A 20,502-nucleotide genomic window follows, 5' to 3' on the forward strand; every position below is an offset into this window, starting at 1 on the left:
TAGGACCCTGGGAAAAAAGTTTGGCTTATCTCAGAAAAACATCAGTCAGTACAGCACAAAGCAGCAGTAACTGTGTCAGCTCCTCTGTTTTTAGTTCACTAATTCCTTGGCTGCCTGCGCGCACAGATGCTGTGTAGTGGGTGAGTATTTTCCTTCTGTTAAGATAGCAATATAAAGTAGTGGATAAAATTTGGGGCTTAGAATTGGGAAGACTGAGGTTCAGATCTTTGGCCTGGCACTAGCTGAGTGAGACTGGTCATGTTCCTAATCTTTATGTTCCTAAGGCAATTCCTAGGACTTCTCTATTAAGTAAATGATATATGGATTATTGGGAATTTTGATCAGCAGAAGCAGAGGGAGTTCCTACGTCAGGACTTTCATACATTAATGAAATCACATATCCTTCACATGTGTGTGTTTGTCCTTCGTTGCTAAAGAAGACCATGCCATCAGAGAAATAATGACATGACTTGCACTTGACTTTGTTTTGAGTGAGGGAGGGTTGTGCAGGTCACCAGCCTCATTTCTCCTCCAGAGCCATCTGAAACCAATGACCAGATATTCATCAGGATGACTGGAGATGACCCAGGATGAGGCAGTTGGGGTTAAGTGACTTGCCCAAGGTCACGCAGCTAGTGAGTGTCAAGTGTATAAGGTGAGATTTGAACTCAGGTCCTCCTGACTCCTGCACTGGTGCTCTATCCACTGTGCCACCTAGCTGCCTATCCATCACATATCCAGATAGCAGAGACCAAGGGAAATCTTAGCTTGTTTGAGATAATGTGGTACCTTTTGTTCAACATATCGCATTAAGGGTAGCAATAGCTGACATTCATCCCATCACTCAGTTACAACCACTGGTATTGGTCAATTATATTCTCTCATTGCATTGTGGTGTCATGGAAACAGCTCCATTCAACCCTGGGCAAAACCTGGGTCTTAGATGACTTTTAAAGGTCCCTTCCTCCTCCGTATGAGCTTATGATCTTCTCAATCAACAAGTAAATGAATGAAGGCAGCTTCGGAGGCACAGTGGTAGAGCACAGACTTAGAATCAGGAAGACTTGTATTTGAATCCTGCCTTAGACATTTAACAAGCTGTATGCAAATCACTCCAGCCCTTTGCCTCACTTTTCTCATCTGTAAAGTGGTGATAATAATAATAGCCCCTACCTCCCAGGGTGCTTCTGAGGCTCAGATGAGTTAGCATGTAAACTGTTCAACCTTAAGGTGCCATATCAATACTAGCTTAAATGCTAGTTATCATTGTGTGTTAAATGCTAGAGATAACCAAGACAAAAGGTGAAACAGTGTCAAGGACCATGCATTCTACTGGGAGTGAATCATGGTGGGGAGGGAGAAGGAGGTAGGGAAGTTTTAAGACTTGTCATGTCTTCACAGACGGGATGGAACTAACCCAAAGGCTACTGGAGAAATGTCTCTCAATTCAATTTGTGTCATAGGTAACTGCTGCCAAATAAATCTATCACAATACAGAAATTATAGTGGTAAAAGCCTAGGTTTTATTATGCTTAAGCATAGTTTCAGGATTCAGAAAAATAGCACTCAACAAAGAATGGAGTTTCTGACAAAGACTTTATAGAGAAATTTTATGTTGGCAAGACAGAGAAATTTTTTTTTTTAAACATACCACAATGTTTATGGCCTTTTAGGCCATAAAGATCACTCAGACCTAGTCAAATGTTCATTATCTCATGCTTGCTTCAATCAAGGTTGAACAAACTGAAAACAAGTTAATAAAAAGACTAAGTTACGGATTTAAATACTGAGTTTACAGAATCCTACACTTCCAAAACTACAAGGCTGCATTCTAAAGACATAATAGGCTAACCAAAGTGGGTGCAGGTGGAGATTTACGTGTGACAAAGATCACCAAAGGTTCAGCATCAGAGAAATTATTCCATGGTTTGAGTTAGCTAAATCACTTTGGCAGGGTTTAAATTTTTTTGTAAATGGTATACTCCCTTCCTCCTCTTTTCTTGGTTTCTTATCTCAGGAATGTAAAAAGTCTTCCCTTAATACTGTCATTCCATGAGTCAGGGTTTTAGCCAGATAAGGTTAACATGAATTGGAAACATTTCAGTTAGCCAAATATTCCAGGAGGAATGACATAATAAAATTTAATAAAAGGAAATAAATTTTCCTAATTCTATTAATGACACAAGAAGATACCAAAACCACGAAGACAAATGTGATTAGTACCATGGCTCAGTTTTTCCAAATGAAATTAGCTATAAAACCCAGGCCACGGGGAGACAGTTTATTATTTTTGTTGCCACTCTGAAATGAGGAACTGAGCATTCATTTTCTAATTACAAGTCAGAAGAATAGCTTTACATAAGGATGCTAATGTTTAATAAAATTAATAAAATTGTTTAATAAAAAAATAACAGTTATGTTTCAATATAACAAGGATCCTGATATGTTGGTATAGCAACTATATAGGAATATATAAACTATATAGGAATCCCCAATTCAGATTACAATTGCTCTGTTGCTTAAGTTTTAGAGCGGTGCCTGTAGCTCATTGTAAGTTAAAAAAAATTGGATTCACAGGGCTAGTAAATTTCAGAGGTAGAATTTCCATTCTAGCCTTTTTGACTCCAAGCGCAGCACTCTTATCTACAGTCATACTGCCTCTCTCACAATTTATAGTATTTGCAAATGATGTTAATTTTCAGTCCTCTAAGTGCAAACCAAGGTGTTTAGGAGGTTGTCTGTGTATCTGAAAGACAGAACAGGGCCTTTGCTCATGTTTTCATTTCTTTGTTAGAAATCCAAGCCATTAGAATTACAAATTGATTTGCTGCTATTGAATTTCAGTGAAAGAAAATCTTTGTATAAAGTAGAAGTGTGTGTCTGTGCACCTTTGCTGCATGCCTACATGCATGCTGGACATGTAACAGCAGGAAGAGTCACAAATAGGCAAAATATATTTCTTCTGCATTAAAAAATCATAAAGAAGGTCACTTACTTAAAACAGGAGTTCTTAACCTGGGGTTCACAGGGTAGATTTCAGGGGGCCCATGGACTTGGATGGGGAAAAATGCATCTTTATTTCAATATAATCTGTTTCCTTTGTATTTTATGTATGTATTCCTAATTTATGCATGCTAAGACATGATTCCTAGAAAAGATTCATAAGTTTCACTAGACTGTCAATGGGGCCATGACACAAAAATAGTTAAAACCCTCTTGCCTTAAATCATTGGAAATTTAAATAACTTTATTCAGTAATAATCAACTGAATGGAAGTCTTTAAACACTATACTGATTGCCTCTTATGCACACAGCACGTTTTAGTGTATTAGTTAATCATTGGTTAGTTTATGTCAGGAATGTGAAACTGGACAGAAGTTGTATCCTCTCTGGAACTTATTGACCCAAGAGGTCAATATTTGTAACCGAGTTAAGACACTGGTATTTGAAAGCTCATTGGCTTTAAAATGTTGGGACTTAATATTTCTAATGGAAGTATATATATATATATTATATATATATGCTATATATGGTATAGTATATCCATATATATCAATTCTAATGGATATATATACACACACACTCACACATGTACTTTTTTAGTGATAAAATTGAACACGTTTTATTTTTATATTGTTACAGAGTAATATTCTATTACTTGCAATCAGGAAGATAAGTTGAAATTCTACTGCAGATATTTGGTAGTTTTGTGACCCTGAGTGAATCACTTAACCTGTATCAGCCTCATTTATCATATATCAAACAGAGATTATAATTGCAATTACCTAACAGGGCTGTCCTGCGGATCAAATGAAACGATAGGTAGAGATATCTTTAGATCTACATATCTTATATCTATATCATTATATCTCGATAATACATCTAAATATAAGATCTATAAATAGATATGAGATTATCTGTGTATCATCTATCTGTCTATATCACTCCAGACCTTATAACACTGTATAAATGTTAGCTATTTTCTTTATCATTTTCATTATTATTACTATTATCAGTCTACTTTCAGGTTTGTCTTTATATCCTGGGTGTCTTGTACATTTTTTGTGAGGAGGCCAGATTTGTGATTTCATAGCTCACATACTTGTTAGCTCATAGCTTACAGGGAACTCCTGGCAAGGAGAGTTATTCTACAGATATAAGTAGGAACCTTCTCTACCACTCATTGACTTAGAGAGTTGTCTTGGATACTTAGGGGGCACAGTGGAGTTTTGGAATGAGGAAGACCAGTTCAAATTCTGCCTCAGACACCTACTAGTTATATGATCCTGGGCAAGGTTCTTAACCTCTCTCTGCCTAAGTTTCCTTGTTTATAAAGTGGGGATAATGATAGCGTCTACCGCCCATGGTTGTTGTGAAGTTCAAATGAGAAAACATGTTAAGCACTTTGCAAACCTTGAAGTGTTCTATTTTTATTGTTGGTTTGGATAATATAAAAACTAACAAAAAAATGGGAGTATTTAGCTCCAAATTAAAACTAAAATCCTTCACATGCAGCCTTTTTTCACAAAGAGAACTTCAGTACACAAAAGATAGAAACATCCATCCCTTGGGTAATGTAAGTGAAAGGTCTATACCAACCTCTAAAATTGAATTTACAGTAGAAAGATAAATACCTCTAAAAGCCTGTACCATGTGTTTTGACGGGGTCTTTTCTTCTTCAGTCAGTGCTTCCAGTAGAAGAGGTGGGGAGATACCTTCTGGACTGTAATTCTCTAGTACAGCTGCCAAGATAAAATGCCCCTCTGGTCTTAGGTTTTCTTGCTATCGTTGCTTATAGCAGGTTTTTTCTTTTTTAAAAAAGAATCTAGATCTATCTTTTCTCCTGTATAAACAAGTAATGAACATGCATTTTTATAGTGTGTGACAGCTGTCTATATATCCTATTTCCTAGAATTCTACCTCAGTACTCTGGTTTTTACATTATTTTATAAAAACATTTCTTTCTTCCCATGAATCATTTAGTGTTCATGGACCCAATCACCGTAGGGTTTTTGGGGGGGAGAGGGGAGGAATGTGTTTTAAATAGGTCTGCTTCAGATGCCATTAATACTATACAGGACAGAAGAACAGAGTCCTAGAATCATTCCTCTGGAATTCCTAAGATATTGACTCCCTGTGTCTGGGGAAAGACCACGTCACTAATCACTTACCCATTCTCCTAGGCAAATAATCAGAAGGGTGTGGAGGAAGTTGAGAGAGGGGAATTCTATTTTGATTTTGGTCTTTATCACAGAATCTAGAATAGTTCAGAATGTCTTGGTGATGTTATTTTATTCTGGGGGTTCCACCTAAAATGAGGGTCCCCCTAAAATTAAAGATTGACAGGTTTTTTATGATCCTGGTAAGGTAAGAGGTAGGGTGGCTACTGTAATTGTCATCTGAACTCTTCTAATTACAGTCACATAGCTCTGGATTTTGTGTTTGTGTTCCCAGCACCTGATAGTGAGTAGTTACTTAATAAATGTTTGCTAAATGAAATTTAGTTAAATTATTTAAGTTTTGTGATTCCTATGAACAACCCTGCCTTCAGATCTGTGCTTGACTTTTTTGACTTTTTTTCCCCTTTCACCAGCTCATGTTTCAAAGCTGTCAAATTCAAATGCACACAAACCAGTACATGTTAATTTGCTTCAGGCTTCAACATGTGGATTCAGGTTTTCAAGCTCTCTTGTTTGCCTTCCTGTCAGTTTGTTACATGTTGGGTGCCACTGACATCACCGAGGCTCCAGTATTAGCAAACTGCATTAGCTTAGCTAGGTCCAGAAACAAGCACAGCCCACTTTGGCCCAGTTCAGGGACTATCTCTTTTATAGCTCAGGCCTAAATGCCATATAATTGGGGGCCGCCTGGGTGATCCTAGACCACACTTGTAATTTTCCTAGCTTTCTTTCCACTCATCTTTAATGGTGAGCTACCCAGGGACCACTTACCCACAAACCCTGACGAAGGCTAACAGCAGAAATGATGTGAAAGGCATTATTTTCCACTTTTCAGGACAGTCTTGGAATCAGAAGAAATTGAGTTTTGAACTTCAATTCCCGTTATATTTTTTGAGGCGCCTAATAAATATTTATCATTATTATCCCATCACAGTTAGAAATGAAAAAAATAAATTAACACTGACAGGTTTTCCATTCCAACCCTGGATAGGCCGTGCAAACAAAATCTTTGAAGATATGTATTTAGCAGACAAAATGACTACAATACTGAAACTGAGGACAGTGCCTTAATGGAAAACATGAAGCCCTTCATTGTCAGTCCCTGACTGAGAGCAACAAGCTGCCTTCAAGGAAAGCCATCTCCAGGGGGACTCATTTCCTCAGGTATAAATTGTGGCAAAACAAGAAAATGAATAAACAGCTACATTTGCAGCAAGAAGGACAGAAGATCTCTTTAAACTGAAATTGGATAGATGCAGGCAAAGTGACAAGTTGATGATAAGTGGAATTGGGTAGTAGTCAGGCAGACGGTAATCAAGAGGACAGCTGTCATCCTGAAACAAATCATTTTAGTGGAGCATATATTTTAAGTTTGATGAAAAGCTGCTTTTTCTAATGTTTTCATCGTCATCTCAAATTGTTTATTAGTCACTCACATGCACACAGTCTTCCGTTAGGTTAGTAACACTGGTTACTAATGTTCATGTTGCTAATTTGAAATAGCCTCCCTCACACGCATTTGGAAGAGGAAGGACTTGCCAAAGAAAGCTTTCTAGTCAGAGCCTAGGCTTCCCAGGAAATGCAGAGCCTCTCCCCCCATTCTGGTTCTTGGGCGGGGGAGGAGGAAGAAGGGGGAGGGAGGATGTGTCTGTTATCTGGTGGAAAATTCGAGAATGAAAAATGTCTGCCCTGGTTCCTTGACCTCTTTGAAAAGGCAGTAGAGAGGAGGCAGACTTTTGTGGAATTCTGGGCATGCTCCCCACTCCATCCCCACCCCCTGGGGTTCTGGGTGTGGGTGTGTGGGAGGTTAGTGTTACTTAGACAAGGCACTGGGGAAATGACCTTCCTGAATACACTGAATGAGAATCAGAAGATGCTTCAGTGAACTGGGATCAGAGCTGCCATCTGGAAAGAAGGTAAATATCTGAGAGAGGCAGCGTTGAGCAGTGGATAAGAAACAGTACTTAGAGTCAGGGAGACTAGGGTTCAAATCCCACCTCAGACAACTGCAAGTTCAATCACCTTAGACAAGTCTTTTTACTTCTCTTTATCTCCCATTTCCTTATCTGGAAAATGATGGGGTTGGATTTGATGGCTTCTGTAGTCCCTGCTGTGCAGCTGGGTAATGCAGTGGATAGAGTACTGGACCTGAAGTCAAGAAGACTCCTCTTCCTGAGTTTGAATCTGGCCTCAGACAGTTACTATCTGCGTGACCCATGGCAAGTCACTTAATCCTGTTTACCTCAGTTTCCTCATTTATAAAAGGAGCTAGATAGGGAACTAGCAAGCCATTCTAATATCTTTGTGAAGAAAACCCCTACAAAGAGTTGGACATAACTGAAATACAATTGCTACTGCTGATTTAACCACAGTAACAAAGAGTTTCTTCACCATAAAGTTTACCACATACCCTACTAGGAAAGAGACCATCTTCAAAGACCAAAAAATAACCAGATAACCTTAGCACCAAATCATCTGTCTGTAAGTTCCCAAACTTATTTCACCGACTGCCCCTTTAAAAAAATTACTCAGCACCATCCTGGAAATCTTTAACCCTTAATTTTTTTGGGGGGGAAATATACATCATTTAAAAAAATATAAAATATTTTAAAATGACACATCTTAAATTTAATAATATATTGTAAATTTGTGGGGGGGGGGGGGTTTCCTGCACTGAAATTTTGATGATACAGTATTGAGTCATCACAAGCCATCACACACACATATTCCTGCCGATGCATGCAGGACTTCCCGACAATGTGACATGCTTCCCTGCCACCACTTGTTTGTTAAGACCTGTTGGTGGACTTGACCACTGATCAGTTATAATTTGCATTTTGTCTGTTTATTTGAAAAATAATGTAATCACTACGACTTTAACTATGTTACACAGCAGATAAAACATGTACAAACGGGTTTTCAAAATTTTCGTATCTCCTTTCCTCATGTTTCCATTGCCCCCTTATTTTTATTTAATACCCCCCAATTGCGTTGGAGGCTACTACCCCACATCATTCCAGCGCCCCGCAGGTTTCAGTATTGCCTACTTTGGGAACCTCTGCCCATATGCATTCCACAGACCTTTCTATGATTAGTACGTCCTCTTCTAGACCTCTTCTTTCACATACTTCAAGGAAGAATTTTTAGAAGCCTGTTTCTTGACAGCTAATTCAACAGATATTTACTAAATGCCTACTCTATCCTCAAAATTATTTGTACATGTTGAGAAATGCAGAAAAGAAGGATAAGAATAGATGATAAGAAAGAGAAACAATTTATAACAGCAGCCCAGGGTTTGAAAAACCCAAGAACTTAAGTAACTGAGGGAAGGACTCCTTTTTGGGAGAACTTCCTTTTAAAAAGACTTCCTTTAAATCAGGTTGGCAGAAATTAGGTTCAGACTAATATCTTATACCATTTAGTCAATAAACTCAAAATGACTATGTGACCTGAATATAAAAGCTTACACCATAAGAAATTAGAAGAGCAGTTGAGATGCCCTTTACAACTGTTATTAGAGGGAAAGATCACAAAAGATAAAAATATTGTTACTTGTTTGTCCTTCATTCTCGAAGAGGACCATGACATCAGGATAATGACATGACTTGCAGCTGACTTTGATTTGAGTGAAGGAGGGCTGTGCAAGGTCACTGACCTCACTTTCTTCTCTTGACCATAAAAATATAAAATTTGACTAATAATAGCCAACATATGGCATTTACAGTCTTCACAACAACCCTGGTTGGTAGGTGCTATTATTATCCTTATTTTATAGATAAGGAAACTGAGGCAAATAGCAATTAAGTAACTTGCCTCTTGCCACACATTAAGTGTCGGAGTTCAAATTTGAACTCAGGTCTTTCTGACTCCAGGCCCAGGGCAGTATCTACTGCACCATCTATTCAACTAGATTTAAAAAGGTTTTGCATAAATATAATAAAGGAAGACAGAACGTGAAGAGAAATGGTTTTATCATTGACAGTCTGACATTCCAAATATATAGGAAATAGATGAAACACTATATAACACTAATAGCCAGTTCCCAATAATTAAGTGGTTAAAGGATACTAAGTTTTCAAAAAAGAATTGCAAACTATACATGGCAAAGGGACAGTCTGCTACCAGTCACTAATAGTCAAGAAGTTCAAAGTAAAACAATCCTGAAGTTTCATCTGACACTGAAGAAGGAAGACAAAACATGGAACAAAACAAGCTGTGGGAAAACAGGCACAATATTATGCTGTTAGTGTAGTTGTGAAGTGGTCCAGCTGTGGTGCTTATCATTTTGAAATGAGGCAAAAAAAATTATTATCCAGCACTTTTATGGAAACGAAGTAATAATTATAGCTATCACTTACACAGTGCTTTAAGGTTTACAAAGCTCTTTACAAACATTATCACAGTTGATCTTCCCAATGTCCCTGAGAATTAGGTACTATTATCCTCCTCACTTTACAGATGCAGAAACTGAGGCAGAGGTTAAATGACTTGCCCAAGGTCAAACAGTGAGGAGGTATCTGAGGCTATATTTGAACTCGTCTTCCTAATCCAAAGTCTAGCATTCTTATCCACTGTACCATTTAACTACCTCTTAGAAACTTGGTAGAAACAAAGTAGGCATCCATCAGTTGGGAAATGGATTTTTAAAAATCATGGTATGATGAATGTAATGAAATATTATTTTACAGTAAAAATGATAAATTCAGAGAATTCTGAGAAACAGAAAGTTTTATATGTACAGATACAGGGTGAATTAAACAGAACCAAGAACAAAATTTACAGTGACAACAACAATATAAGTGAAAAGATCACTTAAGGGAAGTCAAATTTTGAGTAATTGTAGATAATAAAACATACTTCTTCCATTATGGTGTGATGACTGTAAGGACTGAGTATTATATGTGCTGTCAGATGCAGTTACTTACTATATGAGATTTTTTTTTTGGTTAATGATTTTTGTCACAAGGAAGGGTGAGGTCTAGGATGGGGTTATTGAAATGACTATAAAAAGAATCAATAAGATGTATTTTAAAAAATACATATTCTATGCACGTCACTGTGTTAGGTTCTGAAAATATAAAGAAAATGAAACAATATCTGTCTTTAAGGAACTTAATTTTTTCTAACAAAATAACTTAATTTTGTTGATACCTTTTGTTTTTATATCACATTCATTTTCAAATAAATCCCTTTCCTTCCCTTTTCCTTGTAACAAAGATTTTAAAGGAAAAACAGGTCAGTAAAACTTAACCAATGAACTGTCTCCGTCTAACAGTAGATTCAATGTTCATATCAATAATTTTTTACCTCTGCAAAGGAGGGAGGGGATAATATTCTGAACTTTTTTCTTTTTTGGAGGTTAAGCTTGGTCACTGACTAAGTAGCATATATTCTAATACATGGAAGATAGACTGAAAGTAAACTTTTTTTCCTCCATAGGGTGATTTCTCAGACTCCATCCTTCTACCAGTATTTCTCTTGAATGTCCTGCTTGACCCTTGACAAATCATTACTTTCCATTTTAATTTTCATATCAGTAAACTCAGGTCCCACAGTCAGGTTTAACTCATTGATTTGTACATACTTTTTGAATGCTAGGTTGGCATAGTGGATAGAAGGTTGGACTTGCAGTCAGGAAGACCTGAGTTGAATTCCTACCTCAGACACTTAGCAGATGTGTGACCCTGAGCAAGTCATTTGACCTTTCTTCATGTCTGTTTCCTCATCTGTAAAAATGGGACTAATAATGACACCTTTCTACCAGGGCGGTTGTGACCATCTGATGAGATAATTTTTATGAACACTTTGCAAACCTTGAAGTACTGTATAAAAGCTAGCTATTTTTATTGTCTCTTTCTAGATTCTGCTGGGGTTAAATAGCTTAAAACATGCTCTTTCCTTCCAAAGGAAGTTATAATCTGCAATTCTCCATTACTGGAGGCATCAAAACAGAAGCTGGGAAAGCATTTTGAAATGTCTTCCCTGTACTGAATGGAGACTGGACGAGGAGATCCTGGAAATCCCGTCTGATTCTAAGATCCTTTTGTTCGATATTAGGCAAAAATTATATCCGAGTATCAGTGATGGAACAGCGTTAGTATTGGTTCTGCTGCAGGGCCTAAAACTGGTTTCTCCTTGCCCTTATTGATGGAATTGTGTTGGGACAAGCAATGCTTTCTGTAAGACTTGGAAAAATCACATACAGAACAGATAAACCTAAAAGCCCCCAAGTAATTTTCCTTAGTATTTAAGTAAAAAGGAGCCATGTGGCATAATAGATAAGGGGCAGCCTCTATAATGGGAAGACACGTGCTGAAGGTCTGTCTCTGAAGCATTCTAGCTGTATCTGACCATAGGCAAATTATTTAACCTCTTAGCACTCAAGGAAGTTCTGTAAGATTAAGACAAGTCGCAATTATTTGCTCATCTACACTGATGCCCCACAGTTCCATACCAGAGCTCCTCAGACGGATAAAATAACAGGTCTAGATATAAACAGTGATGAAAACTATCATGGCAATAATAAAAGCTACTGAGTCCGTTTGACTCCATTGAGCGTATCTGCAAAAATTCCTGGATCACAATGAAAGCAGAAAAGGGTGGATGTCCACTTTTCCTTTCCCTTAATACCTTAATACCTATAGTTGAAATTTTCATTGATATAATACAAGATTGCTTTTAAAAATCATTGCTTTTAGTTAATTTAATCACAATAGCTAGCATTTATGTAGCACCTTGAGATTCCCAAAGTGCTTTCCATATATTTGACTGATCATGTGATCCTCACCACAACACTGTAATGTATTTGACAGGTAAGAAAACTGAAGCTAAGAGATTAAGTGACTTGTCTAGATTCTGTAATTAGTGTCTGACTGGGATTTGAATTCAGGTCCTCCTAATTCCAGATCCTGTGCCACCTCCCTGCTTTCACAAACACATGTTCCCCTCCCAGGCTTGTTCCTGGTTCCCAGACTTCCAAACCATGCTGTCTCATCCTGGTATGTTTTCCTAAGTGCCTGGGATCTCTTTGCTCTGCAACCTCCAAAGCTATCTTGGTGGCCTTTTCAATCTGGAATATCCCTCTGGAAGGCCTTTCCTCTTCTCCCATTGGGTAGTTCCTCTGGGAGCCTGCATTTTGTGGAAGTTCTCAGGCTGGCCTTCATTCCCTTCCTAGCCTTGCTCTTGACTCTCTGATTTCAACCTACTCCTCCCCACACCCCCCAGTCTTTCACCTCCTCTTTGTATGTTTTCTTTCCCCATTAGCATGTAAGCTCCTTGGGGAAAAGACTTTTCCTCCCCCTGCCCTTGTATTTGTATCTCTTATATTTTGTATTTGAGAGCTTAGCATAATGCCTAGCACACAGTAAGCTTTTCTTAAGGATTTCCTCTCTCTTTTTCCTCCTTCCTACCTTCCTCTCTCCTTTCTTCCCCCCTTCCTCTCTCTCCTTCATCCTTTCCCTTTCTGCCTTCCCTCCCTTCCCATCTGTGTGCTTTCTCTATTCAAAGGAGAGAAGTTGCACTCCTGGACTGAAGTTCTGTTGAAAGTGAGAAACTGGTGGTAATTGAATTGCTATTAGAAGGCTGAGCTGTTGCACAGTTGCCAGCTATAGCCCTCGGTGAGCTAACTGTGCTGTACAGCACATTTCTTGGATGTACTGAGTGGGTGGGTGATGAAAGCAGCGTGTTCTCTTGTCTAACTATATCCTTAGACCTATTCAAAAGCATCAGAAAATGACTTGTTGGGAGGTACTTTTCAAAGGTCCATGTGCTGTAACAGCTTGTACAGTGGGTGTGTCCATTGCAGAACTGAGCAAATTATTCTAGAATAGAACATGCTTAACAGGCATTTCTTGGTGTTGGGTGGAGGCTTTCCCCAGTTCCAGTTCTAGAAACATTTAAGTTGCTCATAGGTACAGAGGACATTTGTAATTTGAGATAGAATATTCACATCTCTCCAAAGGGCATCTTATGAAGATGAGCCTAAAGTACCCACTTTAAAAGGTAAGATCTGACTTCAAGTTCTAGTTATTACCTATGCGATCTTGAGAAATCTTGTCACCTCTCTGGGACCCAGTTTCCTCATCTGTAAAATGCTAATAGATAATAGATGTAATAATCTTTGTGTTACCAACCATCTCCACACCATCCTGCCACACCTGCCATCATTCTCATGTCTCTCTCATTAGAAACTTGGACTGCACTTTTGGGATGCCCAGCTTTGATTGGTGAGTTCCCATCTCATTTTGCCCAGAACCAAGGCACCATGCCACTGTAATAGTAATTTAAATGGGGTGATATTTCCCATTTATTAATAGGCCCGTGTGACCTGCCGGGTACATGGAAGTCTAAGTCACATGTGTCTGGTGGGAGGAGCTCGCTGAATGGGTGGAACAGGAAGAGGAGGAAGTAGAGCAGAACTGAGAGGAGATTGGTCAGACTAGTCAGAACTGAGGGAGAAAGAGAAAGCAGGCAGCTGGCTAGTGTGAGTGGGAGAGCTTGTTTGGGATTCTGTTTAAGGGACTGGTTTGTGGGAAGCCTAGCAGAGGGAAGGCTTGAAGATGGTGGTGCCCCCACATTGTTATTGTGTATAGATTTCTTTGTTGCTATGATGGATTTGGCTTTCTGGTGTCTGAATAAATCTTTTGGTTCTGTCTTCCATGGGGAGAGTCTCTTGTATTTTGCAATTCAGAATTTCACCAGGATATTCATGGCTGACTTAGGTGCTGTGAATATTGTATTGGTGCTATAGCCACCTCCACATGGATACTCCCTTCCCTCCACCTTTCCAGTTCCTTTTTATATGCTGCCTTCCTCCATTACAGTGCAAGTTAGCTCCTTGAAGATAAGGGCTACCTTACTTATATCCTTGTATTTGGCCCTTAGCACAGCATCTGGCACATAGTGAATACTTAATAAATTTTTTTTCTATATATCTATGTCTAGTTAGCTATCTACCTAACTATATCTGTATAATCTACATATCTACCAATACATACATAATCTCCCTATCCCTATACATACATACATATGTGTGTATATAAATGCATATATATATAATATACATATATATAATATGTAACCTACCTATCTCTTCACCTACATCTACATTTATGTAACCTTCCTATCTCTATCATGTATCTATCTATGGTCCTAAGCCCACACATATAACATTAGTTTAAGATTGCGACAGTTACAACATATAAGTATAGATACCATCTTACTACCTCCTAACAGCTGTAGAGAACAGACACATAGACAGGTCTGTGTTATACAGTTATTTCCTTTCACTTCAGCTCACCTCTGTCACTAACAATACTCTGACATGAGATTTTTATAAAATCCAGTCTCTTTCAGAAAGATAGAAGTAAGACCTCTTACTGAGTTTGAATTTCTATGTGAATCTTGAGAATTAAAAAAAAAAAAGACTAGATGCCCTGTAAAGTCCTCTTCAGCTCTTAATCTGTGATCCTATGAATATCGAAATGGTCTATGGAAAAACGATCGATTTGAGCAAAGCTTGTGGGACTCTTCTTCTGACATGATATGAAATATTTAGCAAATATCTCCTATTTGAAGCCAGAGCTTACTTGGATAGAGCTTGTGTGATGCTGACATCTAGAGGTCTGAGTGTGAACCATTTCTCAAACTGTGCTCCTTGCTTAGCTGAGCTTGAGGCAATGGAGCCTCTTGCTTCTTGAAATACGAAGACCAAGAACAGAGAGGGATGAGGGCGAGAGTAGCTTGTGGTCCTCTGTGTGTGATCCTTACTCACAAAAAGGAGCTAGGCTAGACTGCTGGTTGACCTTAGAGATATGAAGCTGTTCCCAGATGGATGCACTTGGTACCTTTTATTTTCGGAGATAGCTTCCCACCCCCCCCAACATTTTCTTTGTATTCATTATTCAGTTCAATTCAGTTTCATGTTATTAATCATCTGCTATTTGCCAGGCACTGTGTGAGGTTCCTCAGTACACAAAGACAAAAACAAACTAAAAAATTAAACACTAAATACATAGTGATTGCTAGCAGACAGACAGACAGACAGATAGATAGATAGATAGATAGATAGATAGATAGTGCTTTAAGGTTTAAAAAAAGACTTTACAAATGTTATTTCTTTTGATCCTCACAACAACCCTGGAGTAAGGTGCTATTATTAGCCCCATTTTGCAAGTGAGGAGACTAAAGCGAACAGAGGTTAAAGGACTTGCCCAGGGTCACACAGCTAGGTAACATGTAGGGTCAGATTTGAACTCAGGTCTTCTTAACTCTAGATCCAGTCCTCTATCCACTGTATCACCTAGTGGCTGCAATATTGACAAGGGAATGATCAGTACAATCAAGGGCTGCAGTTACTCAATTTTATTCACCAACAGAGAAGAACCAAAAATTTATAAAGTGCCTGCTTTGTACAGAACACCATACTAGATTGCTGTGGGCTAAGCTGAAAATTCAGGTTCAAATTGTTTCTTGTTTAAAATGCAAGAGGTACTTGTGAACCCTCATAATCCAGTAGTTGTTGTTCAAACATGTCCAACTCTTTATGACCTCATTTGGGGTTTTCTTGGCAAAGATACTTTGTGGCTTGTCATTTCTTTCTCCAGTCTATTTTATAGAAGAGGAAATCAAGGCAAACAAGGTTAAATGACTTGCCCAGGGTCACACAGCTAGTAAGAATCTGACAGTCTGACATCATATTTGAATTCAGGTCTTCTAACCCCAGGCCTGCTGCTCTACCCACTGTGTCACCTAGCTGCCCAAAATCCAATGTACATTATTAGTATTAAATTGGTTTTTTTTATGAGTTTTTTGATGAGTTCTTTTGATACATTTTGTTTTTATGTGTGTTTTTAAACTTTAGATTTTAACATCCAATATATATTACTTTAAAATCTAAAGTCAAAAAAACACAAATAAAATACATCAATTAAAAACTCATTTTAAAAAAAAACACAATATTTAGGATGAAAGGATATAAAACACAGCTCCGTTACAGAAGTCAGGAACTGGAAGAAGAATTGCTGGCAGTTAGTTCAAGCACTTGGAAACATTTCTGACTCCTTTCCTGCCCCAAGGCCAATATTTTTATAATTCAAAACATCAGGGATACCAAGTCTTAGGTAGTGCTAAGTGAAAGAGGCATTAGGGAAAGAGAATCACTGCTTGGGTCCAACTGTAGCTACAGCTGCATGAGGACCAGAGGAGATTTGAGATTCCCCCAAACTCACAATACATAGGTTTTGGGGAATATACAACTATCATGGGAAAAACAATGAATTTGAAGTCAGAGAACCAGGGTTCAAATCCTGTTTCTGGATGTTAGGAAGGCCAAGATGATGAAACTAAAGCACAGTGTAACTTGCCCAGGGTCACACAGCTAGGAAGTATGTGGGTAGGATTTGAACTCAGTTTTCAGGTCTTGGATACTCCCGGAGAAGTAATTTAATCTCTGGGCTTCATTTATAAAATGAGTACCTTAGACTAGATGGCCTCTAATTCCTTTCTAGCACTAAATCTAGGATTCCATGATATTATGATCCACTGATACCCACTGTCCTAGAGTTTATATTCTTTTTAGGTTCTGTCTGTAGCCTAAAGGATGTCTTTAAGAAGGAGATTTTGATAAAGAAAACAGGAGAGTGTTTCCTTTTGGACAAGAGGCATCATTCTGTGTTTAAAAAAAAAAAGGTATGGAAATCAAAAGTTTTGCAAATGTCAGTAGTTGTGAGGATGATGATAAAATGGAGGAGGAGGAGGATAGTGGGCAAAAAAGGAAGGAAGGTCTTGAATAGAAGTAAGATTAGGCAGGACAGGTGGAGCTCTCCCTAAGAAAAAGCTATAAAGCATCCTGAGGATTCAGAGATGGAAGCAGTTAAGCAATATAAAAGGGAGATTTTTTTGCAAAAACCTCCTGAATAGACGAGACCAGAAAGAACATTTTGGAGATCAGAGACGGTCAAAAAGCTTATGGAGGTCTTTGACAGTGAAGAGAGAAGAAACATCTTTAGGGACACAGTGGAAGAAAAAGACTGTCCATTTTTTCCACCGTACTTACCTGGCTTTGCACTTTCCATGTGAAATCACATATCTGGATCAAAAAGCAGGTGTGGATCTCTATGAGGTTCCAGTTTCTCAGTCTAGACTTCATGATATGTTAAAAAACACTTTTATATAATACATATTGGATATGTCCAAATATAACCTTCAAATGTGTCATAAATTAAACTTCAGCATTATCTATAGTCATTTTCAATCTTATTTGAATTAAAACCTTTATTGTTAACTTTCATATAAAATAAACATATTTTTCAATTATCTGTAATTATTTTTTAGTGTATACCATTATATGCATTTTTTTTCCTTTCAAAAGGATCTCATTTTAGGAATGTGACATATGTTTGGAGGGGAGTGGACCAGTAACTATGAATTATAGTCTCAAATGAAACTTTTCAGTACATTAGATAGCTGAAATTGTTCCATCAGTTCCTGGCATTGTTTTAATCTAACACAGACTATTGAATGCACAATTATATATTTCCCCAGTGAATCATTTCTTTTTTTTTGTTACATTTTTTGTTTTTACACCAACTTTATTACCAAATATATTCCTTCTCTAACCCTACACACTGAGATATCTAGCACTCTAGGGGCCTGGCCCATGTAGCTCCATTCTCAGGCATAAATAACATGCTTTTTGCCCATTACCAGGCCACATGCAAGAGGCCAGGGAACCTGGTTCTGAAAAGGCATGACAAGATATGATGCAAGCATCTGCTTCCTACTTTGGAACATGTGTGAGACATTCTATAACTGACTCCAGTCCACTAATCATGAGGTGAAGAGAAAGTCTGTTGATTGGCTGCTGACCTGAAACTAGCATACATTTCAAAGTCACTAACTTGCCAGAGCATTCCTGCTGTGTTCAAGTGAGGAGGTAAAGACTACTATAAGCCTGTGGGAACATGGCCCTAATGGGGAGATAAAGGTCTCCCCACAGTTGGATCACATTAGTCCTTGCCTCCTCCATGACACAAGGGCACCAATTAACGTTGGCTCATCATCCTATGGTCAGAAGATACAAACCAGTTACAGAATGTCTGTGCATGCTCAAAATCAGAAAGCAGAATTCTTCTGTGATACATCATCATTCCTTTCTGAAAGCAGCAGGTCCCCCAGCTTCTCTCATGTACACTGGCAGCAGGCAGAGTATACTTCTCATACTCCACAAATAGAGCTTCATTGTTCAGGCTCCCAATACATTTATAACAAAAAATTTTAAGTGGAGGAAAAAAAAACAACAAAGAAAACCAGCCAACACATCAACCAAGTCTGATAGTATATGTAATATTCCACAGCCATAATATACCCCCTGTGGAAGGAAGGGAGGGAGGTACATTTTTGCAACTCTTCCCTAGGGCCAAACTTCTTGGTTAATAAAGTTACATAGTGTTTGGTCTCAATTTTTTGATTCTTTCAATTGTTTTAGCCACTGTGGTTTCTGTTTTTCTTATTCTGTTTACTTCATTCTTCATGGTTTATATGACTTCTTGTGCTTTTCTGAAATCCTTACCATTTTTTCCAGAACACATTGTGGTACATTAATTTACCACAACTTACTTGGCCATCTTTCAGTTGAAGGGAATCTACCTTGCTCCTTTTCTTGGTTATGAAAGAAATTATTATTTATCTCTCATATTAATAGCTAATTTTTAAAACTGGGGAGACCCAAGCTTTTTTTTTGTCCCTTGCGCTATTTCCTTGTCCAATCTCTCAAGGATGGGGCTGATGGAAGATAGGATTAACATTCTCCTCCTTCTGTGTATGGCAATACCAAAATTTCACCCAAGTAGGCTCAGGCTTGGATGGGGCATATAGATTCTTTGTCTGGATTGCCTAAGGCTGGAGGTGGTCTGCTACAGGGATAGTCTCTGTCCAAGAGTGACATGATATCACTCTCAGACCCTCATTGGAGAGAGCTCACTTCTCTTTCTAAAGTGCACCTCTCATTAATTGTTAACCAATCAGAGTTGATTGCCATCCTCAGGAAGGCATATAATCGGTGAGCCCACCTCCATGATTATCCTTGGTCTAAGAGAGAGACTGCCAAATGACCATCCTTTCATTAAAATACTGCTATTATTAACAAAATGATTGAATTACCTTGAAATTACGTCTCTTGAACCATTTTAAATGACAGTTACAACCAAAGGGACTGCTATGAATATCTTGGTGAACATGGGAACTTTCTTTGTCTTTGACATCCTTGGAGTAGATGCCTAGCAGCAGGATCCCTGGATAAAAGGATATTTTCCCCCCAGGGCTACATTTCTGAATGTCTTTATTAACTCAGACCCCACTTACTCATGGATGACCTGAAAGTCATCCTAGGTTTAGGGTTAGCATCTGCTTAAAATCATAGCCCCAAAACCTCCACTGATGGTCCTTTTTTTAATAAAAAACATCAGATTTGACTAGAGACTACTAGTTCAAAATCAAAGCTGTTTAATTAACAAGTGAGCACAAGAGATGGAAAGAGAAATTATCCCCTAGACACAGTTATACGCCTATGGTATTCCTACAGCAAACCACTTCCCTAATTTCCTGTTGTGAGACCTGTGCCTATTCCTCCCACACTGCCTCTTTGCATCAGAAGAGAAGAACCGAGGTATTTTACAGGCAAGTTCCCAGGCTCTCTTCTGCCTCCCCAACACGTCAAGGAAGGGAATAGTTCAGTCTCTCACAGGAGGTGGCAGGAGAGCTTGCTGTAATTCATGTAATGCAAACGTAAGGAACCAATATCACAGATGAGGGGAAGGCTCTGAGTTTGGGGCATAGTCCTTAGGGGAAGACTTCCTGGGAAGGGGGCCTAACACTGCATCTTGCCACCCCTCTGATGATTTGGATGCTCACTCTAATGCTGATAGTGAGAAGCAGCAGACAAAAGCTTGTCTTTCTTAAGCTATTTCAAAACCTTCAGCGCTCAGGGACTCCTTAACCTTAGGTGCTTGGTAAATGCCCCTCACAATCTAAGTCTTGTGGTACAGGACCTTTTCCCAATCCGGGAAGCCTTTCTGGGTCCCCAAAGCATTGTGGGGGATGTAGTCCAGAGAAAACATGGAGTCAGTTCTTGCCTGATACAGCTGTTCCTTAAACCTGAAGGTATTCCTTACATTTACACAGTGTACATTCCAAGTGGTTGGTTCTACCAAGCTACCAAATCTTTCCAAAAGGTTTTTCAGATAGATGGACTATTGTAACTCTCTTAAGACTTGGGAGACCAAATTTAGATAAATTCAGAATTATGTGGAGTGACTGTTGAAAT

The 20,502-nt window shown here is 38.5% G+C and overlaps 1 long non-coding RNA gene across 1 annotated transcript in view; it reads left to right on the forward strand.

The window, feature by feature from the left end:
• Positions 1 to 147: 147 nt before the first annotated feature.
• The window catches only part of LOC140526453 (uncharacterized), a 130,788-nt gene continuing 110,433 nt past the window's right edge, over positions 148 to 20,502 (forward strand). Inside the window, exon 1 of the long non-coding RNA XR_011974377.1 lies at positions 148 to 13,181. This is a non-coding gene — a long non-coding RNA (uncharacterized lncRNA). The remainder of the gene's footprint in view (positions 13,182 to 20,502) is intronic.

The sequence above is a fragment of the Notamacropus eugenii genome, chromosome 2, assembly GCF_028372415.1.
Source record: "Notamacropus eugenii isolate mMacEug1 chromosome 2, mMacEug1.pri_v2, whole genome shotgun sequence".
Classification (NCBI taxonomy): domain Eukaryota; kingdom Metazoa; phylum Chordata; class Mammalia; order Diprotodontia; family Macropodidae; genus Notamacropus; species Notamacropus eugenii.